Here is a 19379-nt window from a genome sequence, read left to right as displayed (position 1 = left end):
GTATGATGACAGAGACAGGAGCAGCTGACATTTCCAATAATGACCCAAAGGGGATATTTCTCCTTATTAAGCATAGCAGGGTTGAAATTTACTCTTCATGGCTCAGATGTGCAAGAACTGTAACTTTTCCTTTTAAATAACAGGTCTCATCTTGCTTCAAAATCCTCATTCCTGATAATAGTGTGTGTGTGTGTGTGTGTGTGTGTGTGTGTGTTTGGAGACTGAGACACAGGAAAGATGTTTAATAAAAGTAACTTAGTCTCTCTCTTAGTTTAATATACTCTCAATATACTCATATACCATATATGTGTATCTATGTGTATATGTGTACATAATGTATATGTGTATACATACATACATACATAAATTTAGTGGTGTGCTGGTCAGTGTTTCACAATCAGCTTTCTGGGACAGGGAACTCCTAGTTTGTAGCACTTTTCAATTTCTACGGTGTAAATAATCTCACTTTGGTCAATTTCAAGTTACCAGCATGATTATACTGAATGTGCAGCTGGGAGGAGATCACGCAATTGGCTTTCACCAGCAAAGTAAGCCAGCCCATCACCCCATTCTCCCTCTCAGGAGCACAAGATTCAACAGACAGGTGGGCCAGTGGCTCTTTAGGGACACCAACCTAGGGTGCCAGGAATCAAAAAGGACTTGAAACTTGCCAGGAGTCTCTCAGGAGAGGGAGAGGGAGAGGGAGAAAATGTGTGCTGTCTAGGGTAAATCTATAGCTATGGAACATGCATTCATTTCTATAATTTCTTTTCCACACATGAAACATATAGAGAGATTATATACATTCAATCTAAGGTTGAACGTCCCTAACAGAACTGTTTCACTCTTTCAAGGGCTTCTCCTTCTGCTTCCACCTTTTGAAGCCATCATCTGGGTACGGGGAAATCAGCAAAGAAGCACCATGGGCTCCAGGGCTCATCTGTGGCTCCAGTGAGAAGTCCCAAGTCCTTTTTTGATTTCCGGCATCTAGATTGGTGTCCCTAAGAAGCCACTGGCCCACCTGTCTGTTGGATGCTGTGCTGGCATCCATTGCTGGTAGCCAGGAATTCTGCCATCAGCTCCAGCTACAAGGCCCTTACCTGTGCAGCCTTATTTCCCTGGCCTTTTGGTCCATCAGTCCAGCTGATGTGCTCTTTACCCAATGCTGCTGTGGGCCGTAATCTTTTGAGGCACGCTCAGGCTTTCCCTAAAACCTTGCTACTCTGGGTAAAGTCAGCGTGGCACCTTTCTGTGTTTTAAGTTGTTCTGAAATGCCTTTAAAATCCCCACGTTCGGGGAAGTGGAACACAAGTTACACAGTATCCTCTATTATTTCCCTGTTTCCTGACCGAGGCTTTGAGTCTTGAGGGTGGCAACTGTGTTTTCTTTATCTTTATAACTGAGAATCTAAGAACAGTGTCAGAACACATAAGCATTTGTCAAATGAATGTGCCAAACAATAAGAGAATTCTGGAGTAATTCTGAACAATGTCTCGCAAATTGTAAGAATTTGGACAAAACCGTCAATTCATAGTAAGATAAAAAAAAAAAAAAAAAAAAGGACAGTAACCATCTCAGAGTCAGCTCATTATAGAACAAGAGAAAAAAAAGTCCAATTTTTGACCTACTGTACTGTGTGGTTCCCTTCAGGTGCCAGCCACTCACAAATTGCCTCCTGTGACCCTGCCTGGGACCTATTTTTTAATCTCTGAGGTCCATTACAGAAGACATATGAAAAGGGAAATGCTTACTGCCTTGTTAGGGAATGGACTAGGAAATTTCATGCGCTTTATCAGAACCAGCAGAGATAAGTAGGTTGCAGGATAGTCTTTCAACACTTTTAAAAACACACCCAACAAGACCCCAGCACAGCTGAATAGAAAGCTGATCTTACCATAGCATACATTTGCATTATCGATCCATTGGTGAAAATACTTTTGCAGCAAATTAAACCAAATGCTTCCTCCAAATACACAAGGTTTCCAGTATCACTTTGTTTACATGTGTGTCTGTGTGTGTGTGTGAGTGTGCACGTTTAAGCAGTTTTGCACAACTTCGACTTAAGCTTAGGAGAAAAACCTCAGACTGGGTTTGAGAGAGCCTGTCTTTCTTCCCAGCTGTCGGAAGGGGGAGCTCACGCTTCATGCACAGCTGGGGCCTGTCTGCTTGCTGGAGACACAGACCAGATGAAGGAGGCTGAGGTGCCTCAAGAGAGAAGAGGAGATGCAGATTTGGGCGTGGGAGGGAGATTAAACAAAACTAAACAAAAACATATATTTCTTTCAAATGTCATCACTTTGGCCAACTGTCTTTTGAAAGATAGAAAATGTGTGCTGTCTAGAGTAAGTTCATAACTCTGCAACATGCGTTCCTTTCTATCATTTGTTTTCCACACATGAGAAAGCCTTTTTTCAGGGGAAAGTGCGTTTTTTTTGCTGGAGTTACACGATTTTCTGAACTGTATGTTTGAGAAACTAGTATCTTTGTGACATTTACCAGTGATGTTCTAAGTATTGGCCTGGTAACTTTAACCGCATGTGCTAAAGAGGGTGCCAGACAGCTAAGAAAGCAGCATCAGCATTGGCTTTGATGAAGACGGAGGCTTTGCCTGTGAGCAGTTTCAGGAGAGAGGGGTCAGCCGGAGGCCTTCATCAGGCCCTGCCGTGGGAAACGGAGCACAGCGTGTTACTATTGATGTTACTGGAACAGTAGTCATGCATGTGCACATATGTTCACATGTGCATCTCTGCATCTCTGTGCACACGTATGAGAATGTGTACGTGTGTGCATACTGAGTGTGTGTGCTCTGAATCAGTGATTGAGGTCAGCTACAAATCCATAGCAGAAATTCTGCCAATCGCTTCAGCCCTGTAAGATAAAACAAATAAGTAAAAACATCACAAGCATGGAGATATTTTTTAAGAGAAAAAGCGTCATTATTTTTTCATCATTTTTGATACAGTAAAACAAAAAGAATGAAAGCTTTTTAAAAATGGCTTGCAGTATTATTATTTTTTAAGTAGTGATAGTTTCTGTTGCCATGCATTAAAGGATCTATGCCTAAATATTGACTAAAGTTTAGGATGAAATTGCTTCTAATTCAGGTATTTTATTTTACTTACGTCTGTAGCTTCCTTTAAAAGCAGAGTTTGCTGACTTAATATATCTTTGGCCACACACACACACCGCGCACACACAGACACACACACACACAAAAGGATGGTGGTAGAAGGGGATGTGAGGGAACGATCCTTGTGTTTTTACCAAGGTTTTTTCGCCTACTGTGTGTCCGTGCTCCCTGGGGCTCTGCCTGGTGCAGTATGGTAACAGTTGGAGAGTAGTGCCATCTTGTGGCCACACTGGAAATTAAGTCTAGAAATTAACAGGTAGTGGACAAAATGGTCAATATTTGAAGTGCCTGGTCTGGGATTTCCAAGTCGTTGGGCAGAATCAATTGAGTTAGAATCCCCAAGGCTCTTTTATGCAGGGCTGGGGTAGGGGGATCAGATCCCTCTCGCTAATACCTGAGGCTAGCTTTTCACTTATGCAGATTAGTTTAAGTTTTTTGTTTGTTTGTTTAAAGACAGGGTCTCGCTTTGTTGCCCAGTCAAGAGTGCAGTGGCATGATCATAGCTCACTGTAGCCTCCAACTCCTGGCCTCAAGTTATCCTCCCACTTCAGCCTCCTAAGTAGCTTGGGCTACAGGTGAGTGCCACTATGCACAGCTAAGTTTTTAATTTTTTATAGAGATAGGGTCTCACTATGTTGTCCAGGCTTTTCTTGAACTCCTGGCCTCTACTAGTCCCCTTACCTTGTCATTAGGCTTTTAAAAGTCACCTTCCTTCCACTTAGTGTGAGTGAGCTTAAAATCCAGTCCTGACAGACTTTCTGATAAAAGGAGGAGATTCCTGGGAAATAGGGGAAGAAGAATCAACATATTTGAACTGGGATAGAGGCATGAAAGTAGACCAGGAAAACAGAGCACCTCATTTTTGCCTGGTTAATTTTCTAGAAATGAACCTAACAAGAAATCTTTGAAATGCTACATTCTCAGATGCTGTAGGAGGAGCTGTTGCTTCATGGTCAAATTTACTTGGCCTATTTATGAATTTTCTTCTTTTTTAAAATCAGAAGACAGAATCGTCGAATTTCTCTTTGTGAGATGCCCTGCAACTGAAAGATTTGTAAACCAATAATGTAGTTGTTCTTAATAGGTTGTATTTTCCAGATCTGTTTATCTAGTTCAAAAATATTTGTCATCACAATGTACAGTAGCTTTTTGGGATGAGTTCCTGTCTCATGGAAGCAAGTAATATTTAGACATCTTTGGAGAGAACACTTTTTTGTGGAAGAGGTTAATAACATATTTTTCTGGTTTGTTCTATATTTCTAGTGAATGGTCTTGAAGCTATGTGTCTTATTTTTGAACAGTAAACAATATTTTTTAAATAATTGCAAGTAACATGAGATAAGTCAGAGCCTTTAGCTTCATTTGACATATGTTCATATGGAAAATGGATGCTCATATGTCATCTTGGAGCAAGTGGTAGAGTGTCTAGGGTCACTCAGAATCAGATGAAATACATTCAGATCTCAGCTTAGCTACTTACCAGCTACATAAATATGGACAAATTGTAAAATAATATGAACCATGGTTTGTAAAATTGGAGCAATATTACCAACCACAGAGGGCTTTTTGATAGTCTGGAGATAACATGGGTAAAACATTTAGCACCTCTTTATTATAAGAAGGAAACAGACAAATTCCTGGATCCAGATTCCAAACAAATATTGATCACCATTCTGGTTCCTAACGCAACTTCAGTCCAGTCTGACCTTAGAGGAACCTCAGGTATTTTAAATTCCTTGTGGAAATCATCACAGAAGACAAATGACATTCGCAGTTTGGCTAAGTTACAGAGAATACCTTTGCTTTAACTACAGAGGGTAGGAATTTGAACCAATAAAATATCTCTACTACAAGGATATAGCAATGCCTGAGAAACAAGGGAGCAGGAGTAAAATTTAATGGTGACTTTTCCCCTGGATTCCTTAAAGAGCAGATGTTTATTTTGTTAAAATTGGCTTGAGTGTCCTATAATTTTGACTTGAAAACAAATCTCTAATCACGGTCGAGTGTTGGTTTCTTCATTTTCCAAACTACCACTTTTCCCATCCCCAGCTCTACTTCAATATATTCCCAGAAACTTTTTAAGAAGTTAAACCCCAGATGAGCATGCATGTTGGAGAGATGCTTACAAGCAACCTATAAGCTGCTCCAATAATCTTAGCAGCAGCCGAGGCAGCTGCTGTCAGCCCGATGTGGTCTCAGTGTTTCAATAACCACACACAATAGATCCACACACGTTCAGCTAGTTTTATTTTCACTTCCCTTTGAAACTGGAATGGTATCGAGCATCTGACAAATGGAAAGGGATTAAACTGACAGTGGGCTGATGTTAATTTCAAGCTACAGAAATGACATTGTAACCAGTAAAAATTTCTTTAATCTGTTAAAGATGGGAAATGCTTGCCTATTTCTGATGAAAAGAACAAAGTTATAATTTGTGTTACAATTTATGGAATCTGGGATGTGTGTGTGTGTGTGCCTGTGCACCGACGTGAGCCTGTGTATATGCTGTGGGTAAGAATGGCAGGTGTGGATAAGAATGGCAGGTGTGGATTAAATAGCTTTCAAAAATCTCTTGCAAGCTTTTTTATGATGTCAGGGGGCAGAATATTAATATTTTCTCTGTTTCATGGATGGGGAAACTGAAGCTCAGAGAGTTTAAGGACTTGTCTCTATTCTTACAGATATTAGAAACAAGATGTGAAGAAATTAAGAGATGTCCAAGTTCGAAGAAGCCAGCTGTTAGTTCAGGCAAAGTCTTATCTAGAGTGCATCGTCATCGTATGCTCTGGGTTCTGAATTAAACCTGAAATGCAGGTAGGTATCCAATAATTATTTGCTGAATGTATAAAGGGAAAACTTATGACTGTCTAGACAGAGTTCACCTTTCCCAGGATAATGACTTAACTTTATAGCTCTAACCTTACTAGCTTTTCTATTCACTCACAGGGTCTTAGTGACCTTCCATCAGTCTTGATCTCTGTGAACATTTGGCATTGTTAGGTAATGTTTGCTTCCTTTTAAAACTCTCCCACTAGAGAACGTTTGTACTAACACTCATACTTCTTCCTCTCTGTTTCTTTTCTTTATTTTTTCATTATTTTATTTCCTTCTATTTCCTAAATGTGTGTATTTTCTAAAAATTTGAACCCAGCCAATTTCCCCTTTCTCTCTTGAGGAGAAATTTCATGGTCATTCTGGAGGCTAAGTGAAAAATGGGTCCTGTGGTCATATAACTAGGAAAATACTCTATATGACCTCTTCGTTGTAAAAACGTATCATATCCAGCAGCAAATCAAAGGCTGATGCGGATCAGCTTTTCTTCGTAAGACTAGCGTTTTCTAAATTTATTAACCTATAAGACTGTGTTAGTTAAGGCAATACCATCTTATATTACAAAGAACCCCAAGTGTCAGTCACTTAACACAATAAAAGTTCTTTCTCATGCAGCAACCTGATGAGGTCCCCTCCCAGTCTGGGAGATCTTATGATCTACTTCCCTTCATGTGGTGACTCATAGACCCAGGCTCTTTCGGTCTTATTGCCCTGCCCTTTTGTAGGTCCTTGGTCTCTCCCTTCATTGGGCAGATGATGAAAAAAAAAAAAAAAGAGTGGAGGGCAATGAGGAGTTTTTTAGAAAGCATATGGAAAGCACTTATCATGACTGCCCACATTCCATGGGTTGTTTGGCCACACCTAACTGTAAGGAAAGTTTGGAAATGCAGTCTAACTTAGGAGGAAACGAAAATTGGCTTGGATGAACATAGCAATCACTGACTTTTATTACCACATTCTTTCTCCAAGAAACAGAACTGAATTACTTTCTACCAAGGTAAACACTTTAGGTCCCATCCATTCAATGCACTCCATGACCAGGATCTATAGGTGATGTACAGTCCTTCTGCTATGTACAGATGTGGTTCCTTTTGGCACAGCAACCTGTAAAACTAGAGATAAGTTACTCTACATGCTTCTGCTCCAAAACACTTAAATATAAAATAATGAAGATTGTATAGGATAGCTACAATTTAAAATTCCCTGGTGCTCCTGACTCCACCCTTTACAAATTTCTTCTTTCTTCATACTTGAAGCTGGTGTCCCCGCCCATGCTAGTTTGGATCTACCATGACAGTTTTAAAGCCTAACAAATAATCACAAGATTATTAGACTTGACTTGGGATTCTTCTGCAATAAAAGATTCTCCAAAACTTGGCAGTTTCTAATCTAAATATTTCCATTTACTTTTATATATCAATAATCACAGTCAAATCTTTTTTTTCTAGATACAATTGTTAGTCCTGCCTTATTTCTCCTTTATCCCAATGCCTTTCTCTCTTTCCCATGCTTTCTTATTTTCTCTCATCTTAATGGAAACTGCTTGTTAGCTACCCAAAACATGAGATTTGGTGAGGGAGTAACTCTTTTAACTGGTCTTTGTCTCAGAAGGAGTTATTAGCTGAGAATCATATTGAGCTTTTTATGCTTGAGACCTTTTTCAATTTGGAATCTTACTATCGGGAATCCAGAAACAGCCTTTCCAACTCTATAAAACACTTGATCTCTGTATTTTCACTATCCCCTATAAATCTACTTTAAAATAGCTGATTATTTTTAATTAATAATTTGTTTACTTTGCATACCATGAAATTCATCCTTTTGAAGTGTACATTTCAGTGGTTTTTAGTATATTCACAGAGCTTTACAATGTACCACCCTATGACTATCTAATTCTGCAATATTTTACTTACCTCCAAATGAAACCTGATGTCCATTGGCTGTTAATCCTCAATCCTTCCCCTCCTACCACTCCCTAGAAATTACTAATTTACTTTCTGTCTTTAGGGATTTGCCTATTTTGAACATTTCACATAAGTGGAATCATATAATATCTGGCCTTCTGTGTCTGGCTTCTTCCACTTAGCGTAACATTTTCAAGGTTCATCTGTGTTGGAGCGTTTATCAATATACAAGTTTTGCACTTCTTTTGTTATGTTTACTCTTAAGCATTTTATCCTTTTTACATATATTAGAAATATAATTGTTTTTTCTTTATTCATTCTACCAATCTCTGCTTTTGGATTAGAGTATTTAATCAACTTACACTTAATGTATTACTGAAGTGATATGATTTATGTCTGTCATTTTGCTATTTGTGTTTTATATGTCTTATTTTTTCCCTCTATTCTTCCATTACTAACTTGTGTTAAATAAATAGTTTTCTTTTAATTTCACTGTTGTGTGCTATTTAACTTAATTCCATTGTTGCAGCATTTAATGCCAATGTTATTTCTTTTATTATGTATTTTGGGTTATTTTCTTAGTGGTTTTCTTGCGGATTACAATTAATAATTTAATTTATAACAATCTAATTTGGATTAATACCATCCTGATTTCAACAGTATGCAAAATCTTTCCTCCATTATAGCCCTGTCCCCATTTCTGCCTTTGTGTTGTTAGTCACAAAAACTACATTTTTATATATCGTGTAAGTACTGCTTTTATGTAGTTGTCTTTTAATTCAAACAAAAGAAAGAGTTAAAAACAAAAAAAATACACTATACTGTTTTTACATTTACCTATATAGTTACCTTTTTTGCCAGCTTGCAGATGGAAGACTGTGGGGCTTCTCAGTCTCCACAATCATGTGAATCAATTCCTGTAATAAATCTCTCTCTCTCTCTCTATATATATATATATATGTAAAACCTTATGTTTTATGTTTTTCTAGAGAATTCTGATTAGTACATTAGATAATATTCTATTACATAGATATGTTACAATTTGATTATCCATTCAAATGAATGGGATTCCCCCCTTTTTTCTATTACAAATAAAGCTGCTATGAACATTTTGTTTTCTTAATGATTGAAATTATCATTTTTTCTTTCTTAGTTTGTTAATATGGTGAAATACATTGAATTGTTTTTCAAATGTTGAACCAAACTTACATTAGTATATCTTTTTATTTCCTTTCAACCTATTTGTGTCATTTTATTTACAGTATGACTTATAGGTAGCATATTTTTGGATCTTGACTTTTTATTCAATCTGACCATCTCTGCCCTATAATTGGCAGATTTAAATGATTTACATTTAATGTGATTGTTGGTTAAATTTATAACATTTTGCTATTAGTTTCATATTTTTCTAATCTGTTTTTTGGTCCATTATTCCTCTTTTTACCTTCTGTTAGAATAATTGAGTATTTTTTATGATCTTATCTTCTCCTTTCTTGGCTTACTATGTGAACAGTTTTGTTCTTATAATGGTTGCTTTAGGGTTTTTTCAATACAACTTGTCTGTGTTCCAGTAATATTATACAACTTTCTATATAGTAAAAGAAACTTAAAACAGTTTATTTCAATTTTCCCTTTTTAAATAGACCTTTGTGCCGTATTCGATATGCATTTTACTTCTACACGTTCTATAGCTCATGATGTTTTTTTCTACTTTTATTTTAGGTCCGGGGGGTAAATTGTGTGTCACTGAGACTTCGTGTGCAAATGACCCCATCACCAAGGTAGTGATCATAGTACCTAGTATGAAGCTTTCTGGCCCATGTCCCTTTCTCACCCTCTCCTTTCAAGCAGTCTCCAGTTCTATTGTTCTCATCTTTGCATCCCTGTGTATTCAATATGTAATGCCCTGGCTGGGCGCCGTGGCTCACGCCTGTAATCCCAGTACTGTGGGAGGCTGAGGCGGGTGGATCACTTGAGGTTAGGAGTTCAAGATCAGCCTGGGCAACATGGAGAAACCCTGCCTCTACTAAAAATACAAAAATTAGCTGGGTGTGGTGGCACGTGCCTATAATCCCAGCAACTCAGGAAGCTGAGGCAGGAGAATAGCTTGAATCCGGGAGGCAGAGGTTGCAGTGAGCTGAGATCATGCCACTGCACTCCAGCCTGGGCAACAGAGCAAGACTATGTTTCTCTCTCTCTCTCTATATATATATATGTTTTGTTTCAAGATATCTGTTTCAAAAAAAAACCATATATATATATATATATATATATATACATAGTGCCCAGTTATAAGTGAGAACATGCAGTATCTGGTTTTCTGGTCCCACATTAGTGCACTTAGGATAATGGCCTCCAGCTACATCCATGTTGTTGTAAAGGACATGAGTTCATTCTTTGTTTAATGGCTGTATAGTATTTCATGGTGTATATGTACCATATTTTCTTTATTATTATTATTTATTATACTTTAAGTTTTAGGGTACACGTGCACAATGTGCAGGTTTGTTACATATGTATCCATGTGCCATGTTGGTGTGCTGCACCCATTAACTCGTCATTTAGCATTAGGGATATCTCCTAATGCTGTCCCTCCCCGCTCCCCCGACCCCACAACAGTCCCCAGAGTGTGATGTTCCCCTTCCTGTGTCCATGTGTTCTCATTGTTCAATTCCCACCTATGAGTGAGAACATGCCGTGTTCGCTTTTTTGTCCTTGCGATAGTTTACTGGGAATGATGGTTTCCAGTTTCATCCATGTCCCTACAAAGGACATGAACTCATCGTTTTTTATGGCTGCATAGTATTCCATGGTGTATATGTGCCACGTTTTCTTAATCCAGTCTATTGTTGTTGGACATTTAGGTTGGTTCCCAGTCTTTGCTGTTGTGAAGAGTGCTGCTATAAACATACGTGTGCATGTGTCTTTATAGCAGCATGATTTATAATCCTTTAGGTATATACCCAGTAATGGGACGGCTGGGTCAAATGGTATTTCTAGTTCTAGATCCCTGAGGAATTGCCACACTGACCTCCACAATGGTTGAACTAGTTTACAGTCCCACCAACAGTGTAAAAGTGCTCCTATTTCTCCACATCCTCTCCAGCACCTGTTGTTTCCTGACTTTTTAATGATCGCCATTCTAACTGGTGTGAGATGGTATCTCATTGTGGCTTTGATTTGCATTTCTCTGATGGCCAGTGATGATGAGCATTTTTTCATGTGTTTTTTGGCTGCATAAATGTCTTCTTTTGAGAAGTGTCTGTTCATGTCCTTCGCCCACTTTTTGATGGGGTTGTTTGTTTTTTTCTTGTAAATTTGTTTGAGTTCATTGTAGATTCTGGATATTAGCCCTTTGTCAGATGAGTAGGTTGTGAAAATTTTCTCCCATTTTGTAGGTTGCCTGTTCACTCTGATGGTAGTTTCTTTTGCTGTGCAGAAGCTCTTTAGTTTAATTAGATCCCATTTGTCAATTTTGGCTTTTGTTGCCATTGCTTTGGTGTTTTAAACATGAAGTCCTTGCCCACGCCTATGTCCTGAATGGTATTGCTTAGGTTTTCTTCTAGGGTTTTTATGGTTTTAGGTCTAACATGTAAGTCTTAATCCATCTTGAATTAATTTTTGTATAAGGTGTAAGGAAGCGATCCAGTTTCAGCTTTCTACATATGGCTAGCCAGTTTTCCCAGCACCATTTATTAAATAGGGAATCCTTTTCCCATTGCTTGTTTTTGTCAGGTTTGTCAAAGATCAGATAGTTGTAGATATGCAGCATTATTTCTGAGGGCTCTGTTCTGTTCCATTGATCTATGTCTCTGTTGATATGTACCACATTTTCTTTATCCAGTCTACCATTGGGCATCTTGGTTGATTCTATGTCTTTGCTATTATGAATAGTGCTGTTTTCAACACATAAATTCAAGTGTCTTTTTAGTAGAATGATTTATTTCTCTTTGTAACCCACAATTATTTTTATTTAAGTAGTAAGTTATAAAATTAAAAATAATATTTTATCTTTACCTATATTTTTAATATATGCTAGTTTTCTTCATCTTTGTGTAAATCCAGATTTTCATCTGATATCACTTTTCTTCCCTTTAAGGGACTTCCTTCAACATTTCATATATTTGAGGTTTATTGATAATAAACCCTTTCTGCTTTCATATGTCTCGCAAAGTCTTTATTTCACCATTAGTTTTGAAAGATATTTTCACTGGTGATATGGTTTGTCTGTGTCCCCACCCAAATCTCATCTTGAATTGTAACTCCCACAATACCCACATGTCATGGGAGGAACCCATCTGATGGGTTTTAAAAATGGAAGTTTCCCTGTACAAGCTCTTTGTCTGCTGCTATCCATGTAAGACATGACTTGCTCCTCCTTGCCTTCCACCACGATTGTGAGGTCTTCCCAGCCACATGGAACTTAAGTCCATTAAACTTCTTTCTTTTGTAAACTGCCCAGTCTTGGGTATGTCTTTATCAGCAGTGTGAAAATGGACTAATACAACTGGAAATAGAGCTCTAAGTCAAAACTTTTGGAGGTCTGTAAAAATATTGCCTCACTACTGTCAGGTTTACATTTTTTCCAACAAGAAGTCTATAGTTATTTTTTTCTGTTTTTTGTTCATTTGTTTTGTTTTTCTGTTTCAAATGTGTGTATTCTCTCTGTTTTTAAGGCTCCCATTGATTACTGGTTTTAATCATTTTCTTAGGATGTAGCTTGGAGTAGTTTTATTGTGCTCAGAGTGTACTGGGCTTCCTATATCTCTGGGTTTATAGTTTTCATCCAATTTAGAAGAAAAATTGGCATTCCTTCCAATACTTTTTTCAGTAATCATTCCCATGTCAGAGATTTCAATTACATACGTATTAGGCATCTTAAAGCTGTCCACAGTTCAGATTGCTTTACTATATTTTTAAAGTCATTTTTGTCTATTTAATTTTGAGCAGTTTCTTTTTTCTTTTATTTTAGGTTTAAGAGTACAAGTGAAGGTTTGTTACAGAGGTAAACACATGTCATGGATGTTTTTTGCACATACTGTTTCATCACCCATGTAGTAAGACCAGTATATACTAGTAGCCCATTACCCATGTAGTAAGCCCAGTTATCTTCTCAGCTCTTATCTGCTCTTCTCCCTCCTTCTACCCTCCCCACTCAAGTAGACCCCAGTGTCTGTTGTTTCCTTCTTTGTGTCCATGTGTTCTTATCATTTAGGTCCAACTTATAAGTGAAAACATGTGATATTTGGTTTTCCGTTCCTGAGTTAGTTTGCTATGGACAACAGCCTCCAGCTCCAGCCATGTTCCTGCAAAAGACATGATCTCATTCTTTTTTATGGCTGCATAGTATCCCATGGTGTGTATAACAACCACATTTTCTTTATCCAATCTGTCATTGATGAGCTTTTAGTTTGATCCCATGTCTTTGCTATTGTGAGTAGTGCTGCAGTGAACATTCACATGCAGTTTTAACTGTGCATTTATTAACATTTTTCCTGCATTGTTTATCTGCTATTAATCTCATTCTTCATTTCAGACATTTTATTTTTCATCTCTAGAAGTTTACATTGGGCCTTTTTATACCTCCCATGTCTCTGTTTAATATCCCCATATTTATTCTACCTTTCTGATTATCTGCAATATAGTTATAGATAATTCAATGTTGTCTGCTATTTTTAGCATGTTTCAAGAATCTATTTTAATAATTAATTTTTCTTCTCATGACGGATCATATTTTCCTGCTTCTTTGCCTGCTTGGTAATTTTTATTGGCTGCCTGACATTGTACATGTTACCTTGTTTGCTAGTTTTGTGTACCTTTAAATATTCTTGATCTTTGTTCTGGGGCACAATTAAGTTACTTGGAAATTGACTGATCCTTTCAAGGCTTCATTTTAAGGTGGGATCAGAAGACTTTAGTCAAAGGCTAATTCTGCCCCAGTGCTCAGGCGATACTTAGAGTACTCTATCTGATGCCCCCTTGTATTACAATGTTCATTCAACTTTTGCAGGTAGGACCATAAACTCTTCCAGGCTCTGTGGGAATCCCAGGGGTTGTTCCTTTGAATCCTTCCTGTTGTTTCCTTTTCTAGTCCTAGTTAGTTTCCTCACATATATGCACTGAGTAGTATTCAATTGAAGTCTCCAAAGGAACTCTCTGCAAATCCCCAGAGCGCTCTATCTGTGCAGGCCTCTCTTATCTGTGAAGCAATTTCATGCCTGGTTGTTGTCTCTATAAGTTAAAGCCACCTTAGAATGTACAAGTTCTCAACTTTCTCTGGTCACCTCAGGGAGACTGCCAGGCACTGTTTGGATTTCCCTTTCCTGCAAAACAACGTAAAAACTCTCTCCAGCTAGTAAACTGGAAAATATAAGACTCCTCTCATCTGTTTCTGTTGTCTCATTCTCTTGCATAGCCTCTTTCCAAATGTCTGAAAACCATTATTTCATATATTTTGCTTGTTTGCTTAGTTTTTTTAGGTAACAAGGTAAATCCTTTCCCTCATACTCGATCATGGCCTAAAATAAAAGTTATGAAGTACTTCATGGATACTAATATTCTAAGGCACATAATATATTGAAAATATCTCTCTAAGTCTGTCCCATAGGAGGGTAGTGCATCTGAGAATCCTATCTTGTACCTAACACACACTTGCAAATTGAGGTAAATATTTGGGAGCCAGCTTATTCATTTGAATTTCTACTCTGTCTGAGGGGTTCAATTCCATTTGAACTCTCAATATATACTGTAATGGCTCATGTTTTTGTTCACATTTTGCAGCATGAAATCACCCTTGCTCAGCTTGAATCGGGCTGATTGCCAACCCATTGCTTGGACCACTGCCTGGTTTGATTTGGCTGTAAATATAACTAATATAATGGTTTCACACATGGTTATTTCGGCCATCGTAATATAAGCAGTTACAATCTGCTGCTGGCTAAGTATTTCGATTGCCACTCTATTCACCATAAAATGTCAGTGTGGTTGTGATTTATAGCGATGACCTTAGTAGGCATAATTGAATTTTTCTGGCATTGTGGAGCTGGAGCACATCTGCAAATCACAGCTGGCAATGTCTCTGGTTAATCTAGGCATAAATACAGCTGGGCCAGTGAATAAGCATTCAAAAGAAAAAAAAAAATCCAAAACAAACAAAACATAACTAGAACCAAGAGCTGATATAGAAATTCCAGTTTATTAACTCATTTATTTACTCAACATCTTGAGTTAAGTAGTAGAATATGTGAGAAATCCAACGTAACACATATGCAAAATAGCATTTAGCCTATTATCTCTTGCATTCCATAAAAACAGACACATAAAATTGCAAAGGAAAATAGCTTTGAAATGTTAACTGATGTAAGTTTGCTGTTGTTTTTCTTGGAATTACCTGTTGCTCCTTGACTCTTTAGCCAATTCAGCTTCTAGTTAGGACTTTGCTAATTTAGTATTTCAAGGTAGTGATGATCCAGACAAGAGAGAAAAAAAAGGAAGTTTTTCTCAGGTTTTGAGTTTTAAAGTCTAGGTCTTCTAGATGATAGGAAGGAAAATAGCAATGCTCCTCAGAACTGATACTAGAAAAAGTCTCTCAGAGTTAAAGAAATGGGGAAAGTCAGAGAGGAAACATTTTCAGTAGCTATTTGTGCTTCTGCACAAGGGGAGATTGCATGTTGCTCAATCCAGAAGATAGAAGAAGGAATGACAGGGCCCAGAAAGCCTGGAGGATCTGTGCAAAAGGAATCCATGCCTGCTTTCTTGTGAGAACCTGGAGAAACAGTAAGAGCTTGTCCACCAGTTCCTTCCAGTTACATAGGTCCAAGACCATTGCATTTTTATTGCACATTTTGAAGTCCTTCACCCAACAAGATGCAGATTCTTCAGAACAATTCTTACATGTCTGAGAAAAGCTCCAAACTTCCTCCAGTTGGGTCTAATCATGGGCTTCTAAAAGAAAATTACCCAAGAATGAATCAGATTTTAGATCCTCACTTATACAGACCAAGAGAGAGAACTGCAGAGATCAACAACAGGAACAACAGTGCCCTGGTTCTCCCTCCCAACACCTTCCACCTCCTCATCATGCAAAGCCTCCTAAAGTTAAACCCAATCCTTAAGGGAGGAGAAACCCTGAATTGACTGAGAAATTTTTCTGCTAACCAGCAGAACAGGGGATTTGTAATAAAACTGTTAAAAAATAAAAAGGTCTTGTCATCACACATCTAAGTTTGGAGTTTAAGATTTAAACCAACTATATAGTAGAAGTTTCTGGGATATCTTTAGCTTGCCATTTTCTGAGCCTTACCTCTAATATGAGCATTGCAAAAGATACTCATTTAGTAAGTGCTGAGCAGATATGCAATTAGAACCCAGAGAAGGAATGTGAGATAACATAATCTGTGAGATATTGCAGCTGAAATTAATATATGTCAAAACTCAGTGGCTAAAAACAACCGTTATTTATTATCACTCGCATGTCTTCATGTTGGGAGGGGTTTGGAAGCTTTGCTTCCTGGAGTTGGCAGCTTTGCTTCTTGTGTCTTTTATCCCCCTTCTTGGACCAGCAAGACAGCCTGGGTATATTTTTCTTGTGGTGATGGGGGAGGTGCAAAGGGCAAGTAGAAACATAATGCCTCTTAAGTCCTGGTCTAAAAACGAGCCCATTGTCACCTCCACCCACATTTCTTGGTCTAAGCAAATCATGTAGTCAGCCCAAAGCAAGGAGTGGGAAAGTGCACTCTGCTCAAGATGTGGTCATGGCAATGGTGTAGTTTCAGACAGGGGTGAATAGTTTTCCAGTCATTTAACTGATCACAGGTAAGAGTAAAGAATTTTTTTAAGGCCAGGCACGGTGGCTCACGCTTGTAATCCCAGCACTTTGGGAGGCCGAGGCGGGCGGATCACGAGGTCAGGAGATCGAGACCACGGTGAAACCCTGTCTCTACTAAAAATACAAAAAATTAGCCGGGCGTGGTGGCGGGCGCCTGTAGTCCCAGCTACTCGGAGAGGCTGAGGCAGGAGAATGGCGTGAACCCGGGAGGCGGAGCTTGCAGTGAGCCGAGATTGCGCCACTGCACTCCAGCCTGGGCGACAGAGCGAAACTCCGTCTCAAAAAAAAAAAAAAAAAGAATTTTTTTAAGTGCCGCCTATTGGTAGCCACTTTGCTAAGTGCTTCACATGCTACACATCTAAGTCTGTAAAATGGTATTACATAGTTTGCATTATTTTATCCTTTTTTCCCTTAGCATGTGAGGAAACAGAGGCTCAGAGAGGCCAAGTATCTTGCCCACTATGCATAGTTAGAGACTGAGCTGAGATTCTCACCTCTATCTGTTAGACTCCAAAGCCTGTGATTTGGAGGAACCAGGCTGTTGGCCAGGTCTCAGGTTTCCTGATGCTTAATCAAGCCCCCTTTTCCTGAATGACCTTGTTTCTAGATGATTAGATAATTCCAAGGGGCCTCTTCTTTTTCTACTTTCAAGCACAGTCTTTCTTCCTTTCCTGTTTGACTTGCTAATTAATTCAATGACTTTTCCTTGATTCCTATTAGTAGGTAACACCATGATCGATACCATCTGGAAAACATTTATCGAAGTCTTCAGTGGAAAGTTTCACAGAACAGGAGATGTAAAAGGAGACCCACAAGAGGTGCTGTGTTTGCATAAGTGATAAATTATCAGCCCTTGGATTATCTGCCAGGAGCTCTCCCTCCAGGTTTGGGGGCAGCACCTTTCCTGCTGTGGTGCCAGCTGTATGATTTACCACATGTTTAGTAAAGCATGTGCCCTCTGAATGAAGTGGGGAGGGTGGAAGCACTAAGCTTGCATAAACTAGCTTTCAATAGAATCTATTTTCCTCCAATTGTCTCACGTGCCTTCTCCCTGGGTAGTCATGCTTCATACTTTTAGAAGCTCAGATCCCAACAGCTGGAGATAAAACTCCCAGTGTAATGGAAGAAAACATGTTGATAGTTTTAATTGGTCCCTAAAGTGAAACCCAAGGAATGATTTATTGGTTGATGGATTTGAGGCTTCCAACTTAGCAGAGCTGGGAAACATATGGGAAAGATAAACACGCTAGAAATTTGTGGCTATTTGTTAGAAAGTTAATTTTAGTTCATTCAGTTTATGATAATCGAAAAATCTCTTTAAATTTTATTTATTATTATTGAAGTTAATGATGCATCTACTTACCTGCAGGCATGAACACCTGCATCTTGGACCGTGCTGTGATTTTCTACCAGTCTTGAATCCTCCAAAGGTCTTAAACCTATAGACCCAAATAGGCAAAATGTCTATTCCCAACCATACAACTTCATTATTCAAGTGGGAAATATCTGGTGAGGCTGGGGAGCTCTGTAAGCACCGAGAGGCTGGCCATCAAAGACACATGAGAACTTCCAATAGCGTACACCCACATTCATCAACAATTGTTGCCATAACACCACATAAAAATCAACTCCCAAAGCTTCCTGGGTTATAACAGCAAATGTTTATGGTTTACTCATGAGTATGCACATTGATTTCTTGCTCACGGGACTGCAGGCCAGCTGGTCCCAACTCTGTCTGCTTCAGGTTAAAAGTGAAGTTCATGTCAGCTCCTTGTACCTTTTCTTCCAGAACCCAAGATCAAGATGCAGAATCATGGTCATGTTCAGCCTACCATGGCAAAATGCGGAAACACAATAGGGCTAGAGAAAACTAGCTGTGATTTTTTTTTTTTTTTTTTTTTTTGAGGCGGAGTCTCACTCTGTCGCCCAGGCTGGAGTGCAGTGGCACGATCTCAGCTCACTGCAAGCTCCACCTCCCAGGTTCACGCCATTCTCCTGCCTCAGCCTCCCGAGTAGCTGGGACTACAGGCGCCCACGACCACGCCCGGCTAATTTTTTTGTGTTTTTTTAGTAGAGACGGGGTTTCACTGTGTTAGCCAGGATGGTCTTGATCTCTTGATTTCGTGATCCACCCACCTCGGCCTCCCAAAGTGCTGGGATTACAGGTGTGAGCCACTGCGCCCGGCCTAGCTGTGATTTTTAAAACCTCATCTTGGAATTGGCCCATTACCACTTTTGTTCATATTCCTTTGGTCAAAACAAATCACATGTTCTCAAGTCAGTGGACCAGGAAAATATACTCTACCCCATGGGAGAGAGAGAAAGAGAGAAAATATTTGCTAAAAAATAATCTAATAAAACACACCTTTATTTTTATTTTTATAGACCATGACCTTTGTTTTTCTCTTCTATATAATTTAGGGCAATTGAGAGTGCAAATAGGAATATGCACATGAAGTAACTCATGGAGAGATAAATAGAATAAGGAAGTATAAACTTTTTTTGTAAATTGTAAAATGTCATGTAGTATTACAAATTGGAAACCATTTATTAAGCACCCATTATGAACTGTGGAAGGTGAAATGTTGACAATAAATTATTCATACAAGTCTTTCTGACTACAAAGTCTGCTAGTGTATACTGTATAATGAATTAAAAATATAGTTTTTAATAATAAAAATCC

At 38.5% G+C, this 19379-nt stretch overlaps 1 long non-coding RNA gene across 1 annotated transcript in view; it reads left to right on the top strand.

The window, feature by feature from the left end:
* The window catches only part of LOC129485857 (uncharacterized), a 69365-nt gene extending 63416 nt beyond the window's left edge, over positions 1-5949 (top strand). The window contains exon 3 of the long non-coding RNA XR_008658794.1: positions 5815-5949. This is a non-coding gene — a long non-coding RNA (uncharacterized lncRNA). The remainder of the gene's footprint in view (positions 1-5814) is intronic.
* The last annotated feature ends 13430 nt before the right edge of the window (positions 5950-19379 follow it).

The sequence above is a fragment of the Symphalangus syndactylus genome, chromosome 7 (assembly GCF_028878055.3).
Source record: "Symphalangus syndactylus isolate Jambi chromosome 7, NHGRI_mSymSyn1-v2.1_pri, whole genome shotgun sequence".
Lineage (NCBI taxonomy): Eukaryota > Metazoa > Chordata > Mammalia > Primates > Hylobatidae > Symphalangus > Symphalangus syndactylus.
Note: the sequence above shows the minus strand (reverse complement) of the source record. Positions and strands in the feature narration are given on the sequence as shown.